Source organism: Artemia franciscana, chromosome 12 (assembly GCF_032884065.1).
Source record: "Artemia franciscana chromosome 12, ASM3288406v1, whole genome shotgun sequence".
NCBI lineage: Eukaryota > Metazoa > Arthropoda > Branchiopoda > Anostraca > Artemiidae > Artemia > Artemia franciscana.
The window spans coordinates 33,448,196-33,466,112 of record NC_088874.1 but is presented as its reverse complement, the minus strand read 5'-3'; the positions used below and the strand labels follow the sequence as shown (position 1 = coordinate 33,466,112).

Here is a 17,917-nt window from a genome sequence, read left to right as displayed (position 1 = left end):
GTGAAGTTGCTGATAGTGTCTTAGGGAAGAAAGTTAACACTACAGCCGGGAATATTAGTGAAAAAGCTTTATGTTTAATAAAGAGGAGAAAGGGCTTTCACAAGAATTATCTAAGCGATAAACCATATGAAAACAGAAGGAATGTAAAGAAAGTGGAGAAAGCATTAAAATATGAGCTAAGGAGGTGTGAAGTGGACGCCATGGATAAAATTGCCAAGGATCTGGAAGATGCAGCTAGACGTCATAATAATAAGGTATTGCACTGGCATGTAAATAAATTGAGAGGGAGTAGTCCATCCGGACTCGTGCCAGTTAAAGACAGGAACGAGGTCACAATTCGTGATAAAGGAAGAGTGGACGAGAGACGACGGGAACATTTTGAGAATTTGCTAAACCAAGATACAGTTGCAGGAAAAGATATAGAGGCAAACAAAAAAGATTGTAATACCTTTGATGTGAAGGAAGATTCTTTTCTGAGGAGGAATTAGCAACAGTAATAAAAGGATTAAAAGATGATAAGGCTCCAGGTGCTAATGATGTGGTAAATGAGTTTCTTGAATATGGTGACCTAAGGTTAGAAATAAATTACTGGAGATTATGAATATAATTTTTGAAAAGGGGAAACACCTAAAGATTTTAGGAAAATCTTAATTAAACCACTGTATAAGAAAGGTGATAAGAGTGAGTGCCATAATTATCGAGGCATTAGGCTGGTCTCTAAATATAGCAAATTAGTTAGTACATGATACCTTTTAGACTGACAGTTACTGTATACAAAACTTTTAAGAGAAGAACAGTGCGGTTTTAGAAAAGGTAGAGGATGTGTCGACCAGATTTTTACTCTTAGGTTAATAATTGAGAAGTGTCTTAGTTATCAAGCACCTTTGATCCTCAGTTCTATAAATTATGAGCAAGCGTTCGATTATGTTGATAGAAAAGCTTTAGCAAAGGCCTTATCCTTGAATTGTATACCAGACAAATGCATTTAAAGTGATTAGTGCTATATACGAGAATAACACTGATGTGGTTAAGGTAGGAAATGAGGGTAGCAGCTGGTTTTTTATTAAATCAGGAGTTAACAGCTGTGTTCTATCCCCCTTTATATGGATCATTTTGACGGACTTTGTCTTAAGAAGCACAGGAAAAGCAATGGGAGACCACAAAATCAAATTGGGAGGAAAAACTGTCCTGGACTTAGATTATTCTGACGATTTAAGCATCCTAGATGAAATTGTGAGCAAAATGAATGAGCCTTTAGAAGTTTTATGAGTGCAGGGTGATAGAATAGGTTTGAATATCAATGTTAAGAAGACTAAGTAACTAAGGCTAGGAATAAGTGAAGATGAAAAGGTGACGTTGGGTAAAGAAAAGATTGATCAGGTGGGTAGCCTCGCTTACCTTGGTAAAATTATTAGTAAAGACGATGGGAGCAGTGAAGAGGTTAAAAGCAGAATAGCCAAGGCTAAGGGCGTTTTCTTACAGTTAAAAATTTTTTTTGAAAGAATAAGAAGATAAGTCAGCAAACCCAGATTAGAATATTGGAAGGTACAGTGATGACAGGGGTCAAATATGGCTCTGAAGCATGGGCGCTCCGAAAAAGAGATGAAGATTTGCTAGATGTTTTCCCAAAAAGATGATTATTTTCTGGAAAAAATTTTAAACAGGCGTGTGGTTATGGATGCAATAAAAACAAATGAAAACAACAAAAAAATTAAAACACACAAAAAAAAAATTCTACCTGGGACCCTGTCTATTTGTTCCTGCAGTTGTAATTTTTTAACGTTGTAACATTCAAAGTTGTAATTTTAACATTCTTTAAATCATTGAAATTATTTTGGGAACAGAAAAATTCAATTGTCCTTGAACCAGTGCAAGACGGGAACTAACTCATCTTCTCAAGTCTACACGAGGCACTTAAGCCGGTATGAATTAGATGAACCACTTTACTTAAGGACGAGTTTTATTTTAACTGAAAAATTCTAAGCCTCAAAGATTTCTATTGTTACAGGTATACTTTTGATTTTGTATTTGACACCTCTTAGACAAAAATTTTCTCCTTTCAATCAAGCCGGACCGAATTAGTATAACATCGTCCGACTTCCAACAATTAGAAGATAATTCTCGAATTTTCTCATCCCAGATAATAATACTAAATTATGACAGAGGTTAAATCATGATTTACTTTACCTGGGTAAAATAGTATCTCAAACTTTTTCTGTGAAGTTTTAGCTACCACTTTCTCCCCCAAAAATGAGAATCAATACCAACTTTTTTTTTTTAACCCATCAGAGACCAGTATGTTAAGGCTATGGGATGACTTACTTAACATAAATTTTACATATTAGTGTATAGTGATCACTAACAGTTGATTACACCGAGAAGTGGAACATGGTGGAGAAGCAATTCTGCACCTTCTTTATACCGCATAATTAAAGAAATTGTGAGTGACAAAAATACACTTTATTCCAGTTTTGCACACATACCCCCCCCCCTCAAGGAAGAATGCTCCAACTCTCCCCTGAAGGTCTTACAGGAGTCTCCACCTATGGTGGCACAACCCAAGAGCAGGTATAGAAAAAACAAGAATTTCCATGGAAACAGTTTTAAACCCAAAACTTTAAAACCACATGTCACAACCCAAGTGGTGAAAAGTTCTTTTGCACATACACTCAAGACCCTTTTTTGACCATTATTATATACCCAAAAAATTAACTACCCGATTATTGTACTTACAAAATTTTTTTTACCTTCTTAGTCTTTAGCTGCATTTTAATATTTATATGGCACCACAATGGAGTTACTTTTGCAGACAAAAAAGTTTTCTAGAAATCATACAGGACAATTAAAGCTTGAATGAAAAAAAAACAAAAAACTTTCAAATCAACAGCAGAGAAATCAGAATGAAACATTTACGGACTTCATGGAAACTAGTACACCTGCATAAGTCTGCTATAGAATTCAGGCTTAACTAAAAAAATATATACATCTTGTATAGCTGGATTGCTGTTAAGTTGGCTACATTCAGCGCTTGGAAGAAGCCCAACGTCTTGTATGGACTCAAAATGGCACACCAATCATCTGTTTCAACTTATAAGGCAAAGCTACAATTTACATAAGTAACTGAAATTGACGTTCCTTTTTTTTACATAAATATATTAGTTTATTCGGTTTTTTTCACATTTCTTATTCTACTTAATGTTTCTTATAAACCATATCTAGTTCTACTGTTTCTCTTATCATTTTTGTCTTTAAAGTTTTTCGAAAATTTAGAGAACATTAATTTGATCAAACAGTTCGTGGTAACGAACTGTAGTAAGGAGCGACCCGGCTCAATAGTAACCAAAACTCTAAAAAATGGAATTTTGGTACCAATAGCGACATCAAAAGAATCGCATTTCAATGCTGATTTTAAATATATAAGTTTCAACAAGTTTAGTCTTACCCATCAAAAGTTACGAGCCTGAGAAAATTTGCATTATTTTAGAAAATAGGGGGAAACACCCCCTAAAAGTCATAGAATCTTAACGAAAATCACACCATCGGATTCAGCGTATCAGAGAACCCTACTGTAGAAGTTTCAAGCTCCTATCTATAAAAATGTGGAATTTTATATTTTTGGCCAGAAGGCAGATCACGGATGCGTGTTTATTTGTTTGTTTTTTGTTTTTCCCAGGGGTGATCGTATCGACTGAGTTGTCCTAGAATGGTGCGAGAGGGCTCATTCTAACGGAAATGAAAAGTTCTAGTGCCCTTTTTAAGTGACCAAAAAAATTGGAGGGACCGAAAATTATTCAGCGTAGTCGAAAAACCTTAACTATGTCTTTGGGGACGACTTACTCCCCCACAGTCACCGTGGGAGGGGTTATAAGTTCAAAACTTTGACCAGTGCTTACATATAGTAATGGTTATTGGGAAGTGTAAAGGCGTTTTCAGGAGGATTTTTTTGGTTGGAGGCAGGGGTTGAGAAAAAGGGGATATGCTGGGGGAACTTTCCATCGAGAAAATTGTCATGGGGGAAGAAAATTTCCATGAAGGGAGCGCAGGATTTACTAGCATTACTTAAAAAAAATGAAAAAAAAAATATGAAAAAGTTTTTTTCCCAGCTGGAAGTAAGCAGCAGCATTAAAACTTAAAACGAACAGAAATCACTACCCATATGAGGGGCTCACCTCCTCCTGATACCTCGCTCTTTACGCTAAAGTATTTTTAGTAATTTCAACTATTTATTCTGCGGCTTTTGTGATTCAGGGGTCATTCTTAATGAATTGGGACAAAATTTAAGCTTTAGTGTAAAGAGCGAGGTACTGACGAGGGGGCGAACACCCTCATATCTATCTATCTTATCTATCTATCTATCTATCTATTATCTATATATATAAAAATAAGTTGTCTGTCTGTCTGTGTGTCAGGTGACGTCATGTTTCTGTGTCGACTGACGTCATGTTTTCGACTGACGAAATTACGAAATTACATTGGGACACAAATGACGACCAGGACACCGGCACATAGGGAATATAAATGACGACCGGGATACTCAAAGAGAAAGCGACCGGGACACAAGGAATGTTCAATTAGCAATCACCATCAACAAAACACCGTCAACAAACCATCACAAATGACGACCGGGACACAGGGAGTATAAATGACGACCAGGACATAAGTAAAAAAAAGGTAAAAACTACAAAAAAACTAAAAAGAAAAAAACAAACTAAAAACTAATAAGACACCGGAATACAAATGACGACCGGGACACAGGAAATATAAATGACGACCGGGACACAGGGACACAACTACAACGGGGACGCCGGGGGCACAGGGGGATATATAAATGACGATGGGGACACAGAGAATGTTCGATTAGCAATCACCATCAACAAAGCTCATGGGCAATCATTAGAATCATGAGGTATAACTAAAAAAAACTAAAAAAAAGGCAGAAAACTAAAACCTAAAAAAAAGACCAATTCAAAAACGAATGTATATACAGACTGGGACACCGGGACACGAATGACGACCGGGACACCGGGACACAAGGAATATCAATGACGCCCGGGACCCTCAAAGAGAATTCACAGACTGGGACACCGGGACATAAATGACGACCGGAACACATGGAATATAAATGACGACCGGGACACCGGGGGGCACACGGGGATATATAAATGACGACGGCGACACAGAGAATCGTCGATTAGCAATCACCATCAGCAAAGCTCAAGGGCAATCATTAGAATCATGAGGTATAGATCTGAATACGGCGCGAAGCACCCCCAACAGCTAGTATATATATAAAAATAAGTTGTCTGTGTGTGTGCGTGTCTGTCGAGTGACGTCATGTTTGTGTGTCGACTGACGTCATGTTTTCGACTGACGAAATTACAGACCGGGACATCGGGACACAAATGACGACCGGGACACCGGCACATAGGGAATATAAATGACGACCGGGACACTCAAAGAGAAAGCAACCAGGACACAAGGAATGTTCGATTAACAATCACCATCAACAAAGCACCGGGACACAAATGACGACCGGGACACAGGGAGTATAAATGACGACCAGGACATAAGTAAAAAAAAACTAAAAAAACTAAAAAAAGGTAAAAACTACAAAAAACTAAAAACTAATAAAAAAAACTAAAAAAGCTAAAAAACTAAAAAAAACAAAAAGGAAAAAAAGGAAAAAAATGAAAAACAAAGGAGAAAAACAAAACTAAAAAAAAAAATAAAAAAAAACTAAAAAGAAAAGAAAGGGAAAAATCCAAAAATTTATTTCATCATATACCATTTCAAAAACGAATGTATATACAGACCGGGACACAGGGATACAAATGACGACCGGGACACAGGGAATATAAATGACGACCGGGACACAGGGACACAACTACAACGGGGAGGCCGGGGGGCACAGGGGGATATATAAATGACGACGGCGACACAGGGAATGGTCGATTAGCAATCACCATCAACAAAGCTCAAGGGTAATCATTAGAATCATGAGGTATAGATCTGAATACGGATTGTTTTCCCATGGACCATTATATGTTGCATGTTCAAGAGTCGGTAAACCTGACAATCTATTTATATGCACAGACAATGGGACAGCGAAAAATGTTGTATATTCGCAAGTTTTCCGTAGTTAAAAACATATATATATATATATATATATATATATATATATATATATATATATATATATATATATATATATATATATATATATATATATATATATATATATATATATATATATATATATATATATATATATATATATATATATATATATATATATATATCAAAGGTGGGACATAGGGACACAATTACAATGGCGCGTAACGACTTACGTTCGCGGGGGGCCTGGGGGGGGGGGGCGCGAAGCGCCCCCACCGACTAGGTGTTGGGGTGGCGCGAAGCGCCACCCCAACAGCTAGTATATATATATATATATATATTTTTTTTTTTTTTTTTTTTTTGTGTTTGTGCTGTAGCATTGGTGATTTCTCTTTTCATGATATATATATATATATATATATATATATATATAAGTTGTCTGTGTGTCGAGTGACGTCACTGTCCGCATATGACGTCTGAATTATTTCATCACATACCAATTCAAAAACGAATGTATTCAAGCCGAAGTAGCTCAGTTATAATAACTACCTGTGTTGGCGCAGTGGGTTTGACCTTAGCGTGGTAATACGGGACCCAGAGAACGAACCCTGCTGCAGGAATGCACTACAGGGCCGACGCAGGGACCTTAGTAGTCAAGAAGCGTCGTTAATCCGATACAAATACAAATACAGTAGCTCAGTTGGTAAAGCGTTATGTTCCAGGTTCTAGGTCCGAGAGGTTCCAGGTTCGAACCTTGGCTTTAGCATTAATACAAAAGAAGAAAAAAAAAACTAAAAAAGCTAAAAAACTAAAAAAAAACTAAAAAAAGGTAAAAACTACAAAAAAACTAAAAAGAAAAAAAACTAAAAACTAATAAAAACACTAAAAACTGAAAAAGAAAAAAAGGAAAAAAACTGACAAATAAAGGAGAAAAAGAAAACTAAAAAAAATTAAAATAAAAATAAAAAAACTAAAAAAAATAAATGTATTCAAGCCGAAGTAGCTGAGTTGGTAAAGCGTTATGCTCCAGGTTCTAGGTCCGAGAGGTTCCAGGTTCAAACCTTGGCTTTAGCATTAATACAAAAGAAGAAAAAAAACTAAAAAAGAAAAAAAACTAAAAAACAGGTAAAAACTACTAAAATAATTAAAAAAGCTAAAAAACTAAAAAAAAACTAAAAAAGGTAAAAAACTAAAAACAAAAAAGGAAAAAAAAAGAAAAAACTAAAAAAAGTGTAAAAACAGCAAAAAACTAAAAAAAAAACAACTTAAAACTAATAAAAAAAAACTAAAAATTGAAAAGAAAAAAAACTGAAAAATAAAGGAGAAAAAGAAAACTAAAAAAATAAAAATAAAAAAAAATAAAAAAGGTAAAAACTACAAAAAAAACTAAAAAGCTAAAAAATAGGTAAAAACCAAAAAAAAAACTAGAAGAAAAAAGGAAAAAAACAAGAAATTTATTTCATCATATACCAATTCAAAAACGAATGTATATACAGACCGGGACACAGGGAATATAAATGACGACCGGGACTCTCAAAGAGAAATTACAGACTGGGACACCGGGACACAAATGACGACCGGGACACCGGGACAGAGGGAATATAAATGACGACCGGGACACTCAAAGAGAAAGCGACCGGGACACAAGGAATGTTCGATTAGCGATCACCATCAACAAAGCACCAGGACACAAATGACGACCGGGACACAGGGAATATAAATGCCGACCAGGACACTCAAAGAGAAATTACAGACCGGGACACGGGAACACAAATGACGACCGGGACAAAAATGACGACCGGGACACAAGGACACAGGGAATATAAATGACGACCGCGACACTCAAAGAGAAATTACAGATTGAGACACCGGGACACAGGGAAAAAACAACAACGGGGACGCCGGGTGGCACAAGGGGATATATAAATGACGACGGGGACACAGGGAATGTTCGATTAGTAATCACCATCAACAAAGCTCAAGGACAATCATTAGAATAATGAGGTATAGATCTGAATACAGATTGTTTTTCCCATGGACAATTGTATATTGCATGTTCAAGAGTCGGTAAACCTGACAATCTATTTATATGCACAGACAATGGGACAGCCAAGAATGTTGTATATTCGCAAGTTTTACGTAGTTAAAAATATATATATATATATATATATATATATATATATATATATATATATATATATATATATATATATATATATATATATATATATATATATATATATATCCCAGGTGGGACACAGGGACACAACTACAATGGCGCGTAACTAATATGGCTCGTAACGACTTCCGCGCGCCGGGGGGATTGGGGGGTGGGGCGCGAAGCGCCCCCACAAACTAGGTGTTGGGATGGCGCGAAGCGCCACCCCAACACCTACTATGTAATAAAAACATGAGAATACAAAAGTTCTTTACGTAAGCTAATTTATAAGTTACGCATATCTTTTACTTATAAAAAGATTCGTAAAAAATTAAAAGTTCTAGTTGCCTTTTTAATTAACCGAAAATCGGAGGGCAACTAGGCTTCCTCCCCCGCTCTTTTTTTCTCAAAATCATTCGATCAAAATTATGAAAGCCATTTAGCAAAAAAAAAAAATATTCAAATTTCGTTTTAATTATTCCTCTGCGGAGAGCCAAAATCAAAACATGCATTGATTCAAAAACGTTCAGAAATTAAATAAATAAAAAACAAGTTTTTTAAATGAAATTAAGGAGCGACATTAAAACTTAAAACGAACAGAAATTACTCCGTATAAGGAAAGGGCTTTTCCTTCTCAAAGCCCCGCTCTTTACGCTAAAGTTTTTTACAGTTTTAAAATGTAGAGTTAAGAGAAAGAGTCAAACTTTAGCGTAAAGAGCGGGGCGTTGAGAAGGAAAAGCCCCTTTCATATACGGAGTAATTTCTGTTCGTTTTAAGTTTTAATGTCGCTCCTTACTTTCATTTAAAAAACTTGTTTTTTTTTATTTAATATAGTATAGTGTCGTACAGAGAGAAGTATGCGGGAAGTCAACTCGTGATTTTTTGTTGTTTTTTTTTGGTCAACTCGAATGACCTTGGCGTCATTGATAATTACAAACAAAATTCTAAGTTGTGGAAGAGGGGGACAGGGATGTCCAAAAAAAAGTGCGGACTGGTGCAAAAGTAGAGAAGATTAAACTGGTGAGAAGATTAAGAAAATATGCAAGTATTTTAGTCAAAACTCATGCTTGACCGTCCACGCTTCACGCTTGACGGAATAATACTGATAAAAATATAAAAAAAAAAAAACCTTAAAGCAAACACAAAACTAAAATAAGATGACCCTTTCAGAGTAACGGTGAAAGAGTTACCCTTTAATGCACTTAATTTGTTGATTCAGTTCAACGTCTACCCCCCCCCCCCCGCACAGTCCCTAAAAGTTCCACATTATTAATACCGCTAATCATAGTAATAGCAGTACGAATAGCAGCAGCAGTGGTATGGCTACTACTACTTATAGTAGCAGTATGCACGTACTGCGTTTTTACTTGTTCAACCCACTCCTCAGTACGCCCTGAAACTTTAAACCCAATTCTCTAAGCTGTTCTTGAGATACTATTGATACGCCCTTTTGGCAGCCAGCACACAAACAGCACGCTTCAATTTAATTCAACATCTCCTTCAGCATTTCCTGAAAATTTCTTCTTAAAACCCTTAGCCTTAGCAGAAGAAGTTACAGTGGTAGTAGGCATATAGTACATTTTGGCTCAGTCAACATTCCCCTCGAAACTCACTAAAGGATCAACTTAATACTCTAAGCTACTCCTGAAATATAGCTGTAACAATCTTTTAATAACCTGAATAATATGTTCGGATTTAGTTTAAGATCCTCCTCAACATTCCGCGTAATGCTCTTAGCCTCAGTAGCACTAATACTACTAGTAGTTGTGGTGATATTAGTTGTACCAGCAATAGCAGTAGTAATATGCACACAGTGTCTTTTGGTGAGCTTGAACAGAGTCCCCTGGAAGTTTCATCTTCATACCCTTTGTCTCAGTAGCAGCAGTCACAGTGTGCACTGAGTACCCTTTGGTTAGTTCAACATCCCTCTCAACACGCCCTGAAATTTTCCACTTAACACTTTAGGTTATTCCTTAGAATATGCTGAAATATCCTTTTGGGAGCCTGAATGCACATTGTGCATTTTGATTTAGTTCAACCTTCCCCTAAATATTCCCTGAAAATCTCACCTGAATACCCTGAGCCTCAGTAGAAACAGTAATTGTAGTAATGGAGGTGGAATGGACATAATGCCATTTGGATAGGTCATAATCTGCCTCAACGTAATTTGAAAATTTCAACTTACTGCTCCAAGTCATTCCTGAGATATTGCTGGTACACCCTTTTTACAGTTCACATGCTCAAGGTGTGTTTCAATGTCGCTCACCATGCTCTAAAACATTACCTGGAAGCGTCACCTTAATACACTTAGCGTCAATAGTAACAATATTTGTAAAAGTAGCAGTATCTACAAAACACTTTTTTTCAACATCCCCACAACATACACTGAAAGTTTCAACTTAGTACCATAAACAGTTCCTAGAACATTGCTGATGCGTCCTTATGATAAGCTGCATAAATATACCGTGTTTTGATTTAGTTGAACATCCTCTCAATATTCCCTGAGATTTCACCTTTACTCTAAGTAGTGTCAAACTAGAAGCAGTAGTATACATCCTTTTGACAAGCTATGTGCACAGAGCGTGTTTTGATTTTAACTTTCCAATCAATCTTCCCAGAAATTTTCACCCTCATAACCTGACAGTTTCGACCTAATGTGCTGGCTGTTCCTAACATATTGCTAATGTACCCTTTTGACAACCAGTATGCACATAGTGTGATTTGGTATAGTTCAACTTCCCCCTCAACAGTTCCTGTGATTTTCACTTTAATATCCTCACCCTTAGTAGCAGTCACCTTAGAAACAGCAACTGTAACAGCAGTAGTAGTAGTGGTTGTGGTAGTATTTTTTTGGTCAATTGATTAACCCCCTCATCATTCCCTAAAAGATCCAACTTAATACTCTAAGTCATTCCTGAGTTACGCCCTTTTGATAACCTGCAGGCACATAGTGTTTTGATTAAGATCAACACTCCCTTCAACATTCCCTGAAAACTTCACCTGAACAGTCTTGGCCTTTTTAGACACAAAAGGTCAAACATGCCCTCCTTTTCCCAACAATAACGCTATAGGTAAATAATGTATACCTCACACCCATTGTCCCAACGGCTATGGGGGGGGGTATCATTCTTGGATACATAGTTTTTGGACCGAAAATATGCTGAACAAGATGGCTACCTCAAAATTTTGATTGGATGTCTTCGGGGGAAAAGATGCAGGGGAGGGGGCTAGTTGCCCTACAATCACTTTTGACTCTCTAAAGGACACTAGAGCTTTCCATCGAATGAGCCCTTTCTGAAATTCCTACAATAGATCCTTTCATACAAAGAGCCTTGATGAAAAATATAATAATAGCAATACATTTGTGCCCACATTATTCTTTACTTAGGCAGGGTTATTGCACAGCCTATGATCAACTTAATACAACAAAAGACCTTAACCCCAACCCCAACAGAAAGCACAACTTGTGAAGTTGGGTTGGCTGACAATGACACATATTAATCTCATTTTAATAGCAATGACAATAGGAAGAACATGGTTAAAGAAAAAAAAAAGAAGCATAAAGATAATAAAATGCTGAGCAAGTAGGGCACACAAGCCCATCTTCACAAGGGTGTAAAAAATCTAATAATAATATATTTCAATCTGAACGTTCCATCATCACAAGTCAAAAACAATCTTTAGTATTTCCTTTCTTAGCATCAGCTGAGACAGCCAAAATGACTAAATTTGAATTTTATCTTTCAACTTATATATGTTTAGAGTCAGGACTGTTCCTATTGTTGGTGTTACCCAGAGCAAAATGAATTACGCTCCCTTCCCTCCCGACTCGAAACATAAACAAAAAAGCCCCCCAAACCCCAGCCACAGTACCCCGAAGAAGAAAATAAAAGTTGAGGTTATGAATCACACACAAAATCAAGAGCTTATTGAAAAAGTATTCATATTGGCTATCTAAGACAAGCCAAACAAAACTGTATTCAAAAAGCTGTAATAGAAAAAGAGGGGGCCAAGAATCGTGCCCAAGAGTTGAAAGCGTTTTTTCTTACATGAGAAATATTCCCCAAAGAGTTGCTAATTTTATGATAAGTAAACAATTGAGAGAGACAAACATTTTATAGCCAAGAAACCGTGAAATTTTGAGGGGTACTGTTTCCAATACTCTTTTTTTTTTAATTGAGGGTCTTTAGGTATTTTGCTAATTATTACACTAAATTTGAGAACCATATCTATACAAGAGAGAATTTACACATTTCATTGAATTTACATCAACACTGTCTACCACCAACCTCCTCCCATAGTAACTTAATCTATACAACAGAGAATTTACACATTTCATTGAATTTACATCAACACTGTCTACCACCAACCTCCTCCCATAGTAACTTAATCTATACAACAGAGAATTTACACATTTCATTGAATTTACATCAACACTGTCTACCACCAACCTCCTACAACCCCCTCCCATAGCGACTTAATCTATACAACAAAGAATTTACACATTTCATTGAATTTACATCAACACTGTCTACCACCAACCTCCTACAACCTCCTCCCATAGTAACTTAATCTATACAACAGAGAATTTACACATTTCATTGAATTTACATCAACACTGTCTACCACCAACCTCCTACAACCTCCTCCCATAGTAACTTAATCTATACAACAGAGAATTTACACATTTCATTGAATTTACATCAACACTGTCTACCACCAACCTCCTACAACCTCCTCCCATAGCGACTTAATCTATACAACAGAGAATTTACACATTTCATTGAATTTACATCAACACTGTCTACCACCAACCTCCTACAACCTCCTCCCATAGTAACTTAATCTATACAACAGAGAATTTACACATTTCATTGAATTTACATCAACACTGTCTACCACCAACCTCCTACAACCTCCTCCCATAGTAACTTAATCTATACAACAGAGGATTTACACATTTCATTGAATTTACATCAACACTGTCTACCACCAACCTCCTACAACCTCCTCCCATAGTAACTTAATCTATACAACAGAGAATTTACACATTTCATTGAATTTACATCAACACTGTCTACCACCAACCTCCTACAACCTCCTCCCATAGTAACTTAATCTATACAACAGAGAATTTACACATTTCATTGAATTTACATCAACACTGAAGATTGTCTACCACCTATTCTGTTAATACAGAAATGTCCCATTTTGGCTGAAAACTAAAAAGCAACAGTCAATATTTTGATTTATCACCAAAAAGAATTGAAGCAAAAGAAAGGCTCTGAATTTTCAAATGTCTTTTAACACAGGTAATCTGAGATATGGACATTACCACTTGACAACTAGAGGCAATAAATACAAACCCTATCGTTTATCTTCAAGAAACATACATGTAATGAAAACTCATATTCATCATATTATAGGAAAAACTGCTACTACTATTACTAGCAACTCACTGCAGCACCAAGCCACCTGAGGCCAATACCTGTTCCTTCTCCATCCCAATCTACTCAAATCTTCCATCTTTACACCCTCCCATGAAACTCCAATTTCCCTTAAATTTCCTCCCTTGCAACCTCCTCCCACCCCTTTTGGAGATGGTCTGCTTATGTTTGGCCAAAAACAACAATCCTTGGCAATCTGTCATCATTCAACTACAATATTTCCTACACCCATCCCAATCCTTTTCTCATTATGGCCATAGAAAGTAGGATAAAACCACATTTGTTGTACAGCTTACTGTTTGAAATATGGTCGGTCAAATGGCTATCTAAAAGAATGCATAGACAATGCCTCTTGAAAACGTCTAACAGATTTTCCTCTTTTATTTGGAGAGCTCAGGTTTCAGAACCATACTTAACCCACTATATCTTCCAATATTCTAATCTTGGTTTGCAGACTTATTTTTCCTATCTTTCCAAACTGTTTTCAACAGTAAAAAAATACCCTGGTCTTATGGCAAAAACTGTTATCCAATTCTGTTAAATGGATTTATGTGATGATTTATGTATAATTTATATTATAGCTATGCATTTTATTTCAATTAAAACAGAGGAAGCCACAGGCTTGTCTTGTATCAAAATAGTAATTTAAAAATTCAGACAACACTTCTTATTGCTAAACAAAAACTTCATAATGAGCAATTTTGCTGGTATCTCATAATAACAAATAAAATAAATAAAAATAATCTAATAAGCACAATAAACAAAACTTGCTTATCCAGATACTCATTGTTACCATAGTTAAATTTTTGTAAATCTTTATTTTAACCACAGATCCATTTGGTAAGTTTTATTCACCTAGTAGACAACTGGATTTTTCCACCAGAAAGGTGATCAATTTGCTATCACTTGATGCATTACTTTATGCCCTTTCATAATTCAAAAATTGCTTCTGGAGCAAATTCCATTTTAAGCCCTTAAAGGTCTCAAAATAACTCATAGTAACTTAAAGTTTAAAATCGTGTTTCTAAAAAAAACTGGCTAGTTAGAACAACGCCAAGGCTAATGAGTCTGTTGATTTTTGAATTAAAATCAAGTTGCCATTAAGCCATGGCTATTTGGAGAAAAAAAGACAAGATAGACAGTCTAAGCCAGAGGCAAAGCTAGAACAATGCCAAGGCCAATGAGTCTGTTGATTTTTGAATTAAAATCAAGTTGCCATTAAGCCATGGCTATTTGGAGAAAAAAGACAAGATAGACAGTCTAAGCCAGAGGCAAAGCCAGCATAAGCCTTTTTGAGGATTGTACAAAAATGATGTCATTTTCACTTTATATTTTTATATTTAGAAAGTTGATCAATTTGCTACCTAAAAGCTTGATTCTGGTGTATCATTCAATTCTCATTCCAAATGTTTATTGTTGCCATTGTTATTAAGTAATCCCTAGATATAGCTCAAGGCTAAATTTCAGATTTGCTAATTAGTTTTTTTTTCTCTAATTGGCAATACAAATATGGGAGCTAGTTAGAACAATGCCAAGGCCAATGAGTCTGTTGATTTTTGAATTAAAATCAAGTTGCCATTAAGCCATGGCTATTTGGAGAAAAAAGACAAGATAGACAGTCTAAGCCAGAGTCAGCTGGCATAAGCCTTTTTGAGGATTGTACAAAAATGATGCTATTTTCACTTTACTGTTTTTTATTTCAAAACAAGGTCAAGGCCAAAGGCCTCAACCAAGTCCATTGATTTTTTAATTAAAATCAAGCTGCCATCAAACCAGTGCTAATTGGAGAGAAAAGCCAAGAAATAAAATTTGGTAAATGGGTAAATTTGCAGTTTACAAAATAATTTTGCGAAGATGAATGTGAATAGATCAATTGATGCCTTACTTTATGCTCTTTCATAATTCAAAAATTGTTTCTGTGCAATTTCCATTTTAAGCTGTTAAAGGGCTCAAAATAACCTTCAGTCACCATAAGCTTAAAATCATGTTTCTAAAAAAAATTGGCTAGTTAGAAAAAATTGTCATTGTTTGACCATTTTAGCAATTATATTTACTAAAATAATTTTAGTAATTAGTATTCTTCCTTGGCTTATTAGTAAAATGTTATTTTGAAAACAATTTTGCAGGAATTTTGAGAAGAATTAGAAACCCCTCAAAAATGATGCCAGTAATGCTGTAATGTCATTTTTGAGTGGTTTCTGGCTCTTTTTATAAATTTCTGGAAATTTATTCTTAATAGCACTTCATTATTAAGCCTAAGGGGAAAAAATATTATTATTCCTCAATCAGCTGCAATTGGCAATGGTTTCTCAATAGGCAGCTCATTTTAAATGGTTTTAGACATTTGGAAACTTTGAACTGTTTTATCTTTTAGGACACCATTAAGGGCTCAAAATTGAATTTGTGCCAGGAATGATTACTGTACTATGACAGGGCATAAGAAAAGGCATCAAGTGATGTATTCACTTTTGTCCTAGCTAAATTATGCTCTGCAAATTTACCCATACCCTTTGACAACAAAAAAAGATTAATTATCCAGCTAACTCCTGGTGTATTGTTCAATGCTCATTCCAAAAGTATGTATTGTTGCCAATGTTATTGAATAATGCCTAGATATGGCTCTAGGCCAAATTTTAGATTTGCTAGTTTTGTACATTTTTCTTGTTTTTTTTTTTTTTTTCACTGAACTGACAATACAAACTTCAATAAATTTACAATTTACAACACAATTTAGCTAAGGTGAAAATGAATAGATCATTGGATGCCTTTCTTTATGCTCTTTCATAATTCAAAAATTGCTTCTGACGCTAATTCCATGTTAAGTCCTTAAAGGGCTCAAAACAACCTATAGTCACCAAAAGTTTAAAAGTATATTTCTGAAAAACACAACTTCTTTTGATTTGTTTTTCAAGCTGATGCTAAGGAATCCTCATACATCTTGTAAGTTCTCATTTAAGCTGCTGGACTTTATTTTGCATTAGCTTAAAATTGTTATAATCTGCCTGTGTTGGAATGTCCTTTTACTTTCTCCTGAATTGCTTTCTCTTTCAGATTGCTGGCCTAATTTCTCATGTCATGCAAGAGAGCATTCTTGGTCTTTGTCTCCAAGTGGTTAAGGTATATTTTGCAGTTGTCTTCACAAGCACCCTCTTCATACCAAACCAAGCTTCATTTATATTTTTATTTTCAATCAAAGACCAATCTTGGTTAGCTAAATCTTGCCGGAACTTGATGTAATTTGTAAACACATGCTTTCTAAAATTGTCTGTTGGTGGGTACAGTTTTAGTTGACAAGCAATGGCTACATGGTCACTTGCCCCAAAAGGTAGCTCTGTTTCAACACTTTGGATTGCTTCCTCATATTTAACAAATAGGAGATCAAGGAGAATTTGCTAGATCCAGTAGAGTTGGGTGGATCCAGGAGAGTTGGGTAGATCCAGGAGAGCTAGGTAGATGGTTTTAAATATTTGGAAATTATGAACTGTTTTACCTTTTTGGGGCTCCATTAAGGGCTCAAAATAGAATTTGTCCCAGAAATAATTACTGAACTTTGAAAGAGCATAAGAAAAGGCATCAAGTGATGTATTCACTTTCATCCTTTTTTAATTATGGTCTACAAATTTATCCAAAACTTTTAGATTTGCTAATTTTGTAGTTTTTTTGTTTGTTTTTTCACCAATCAACAACACAAAGCTGGATAAATTTAGAATCTACAACATAATTTAGCTAGGATGAAAGTGAATAAATCATTTGATGTCTTTCTTTATGCTCGTTCATAATTCAAAATTTGCTTCTGAAGCTAATTCCATGTTAAGTCCTTAAAGGGCTCAAAACAACCCATAGTCACCAAAAGTTTAGAAGTGTATTTATAAAAAACTGGCTAGTTAGAAAAAATTTCTCTTTCTAGCTGATTCAGGAATGGTAATTGTTATTTTCTTAGTCTTAACAGTAAACTGTTATTTTGAAAACCAATTTGATATATATTTTTTTTCAAAAGAACTAGAAACCTCTCAAAAGTGACATCAGTTATGTTCTGATGTCATTTTTGAGAGGTTTCTCACTCTTTTAAATAAATTTAAAATATTATTATTAAAATAATGAAAATATTATCTATAAAATATTATTTTATTACTAAGCCAGAGAAAAAAAAAAATATTGTTATTCCTGAATCAGCTGCAAATGGCAATTTTTTCTCAAT

General features: G+C 35.3%; 1 protein-coding gene across 1 annotated transcript in view; it reads right to left on the bottom strand.

Moving 5' to 3' along the window:
- The window catches only part of LOC136034018 (MYND-type zinc finger-containing chromatin reader Zmynd8-like), an 88,983-nt gene that overhangs the window by 69,402 nt on the left and 1,664 nt on the right, over nucleotides 1-17,917 (bottom strand). The window lies entirely within an intron of this gene.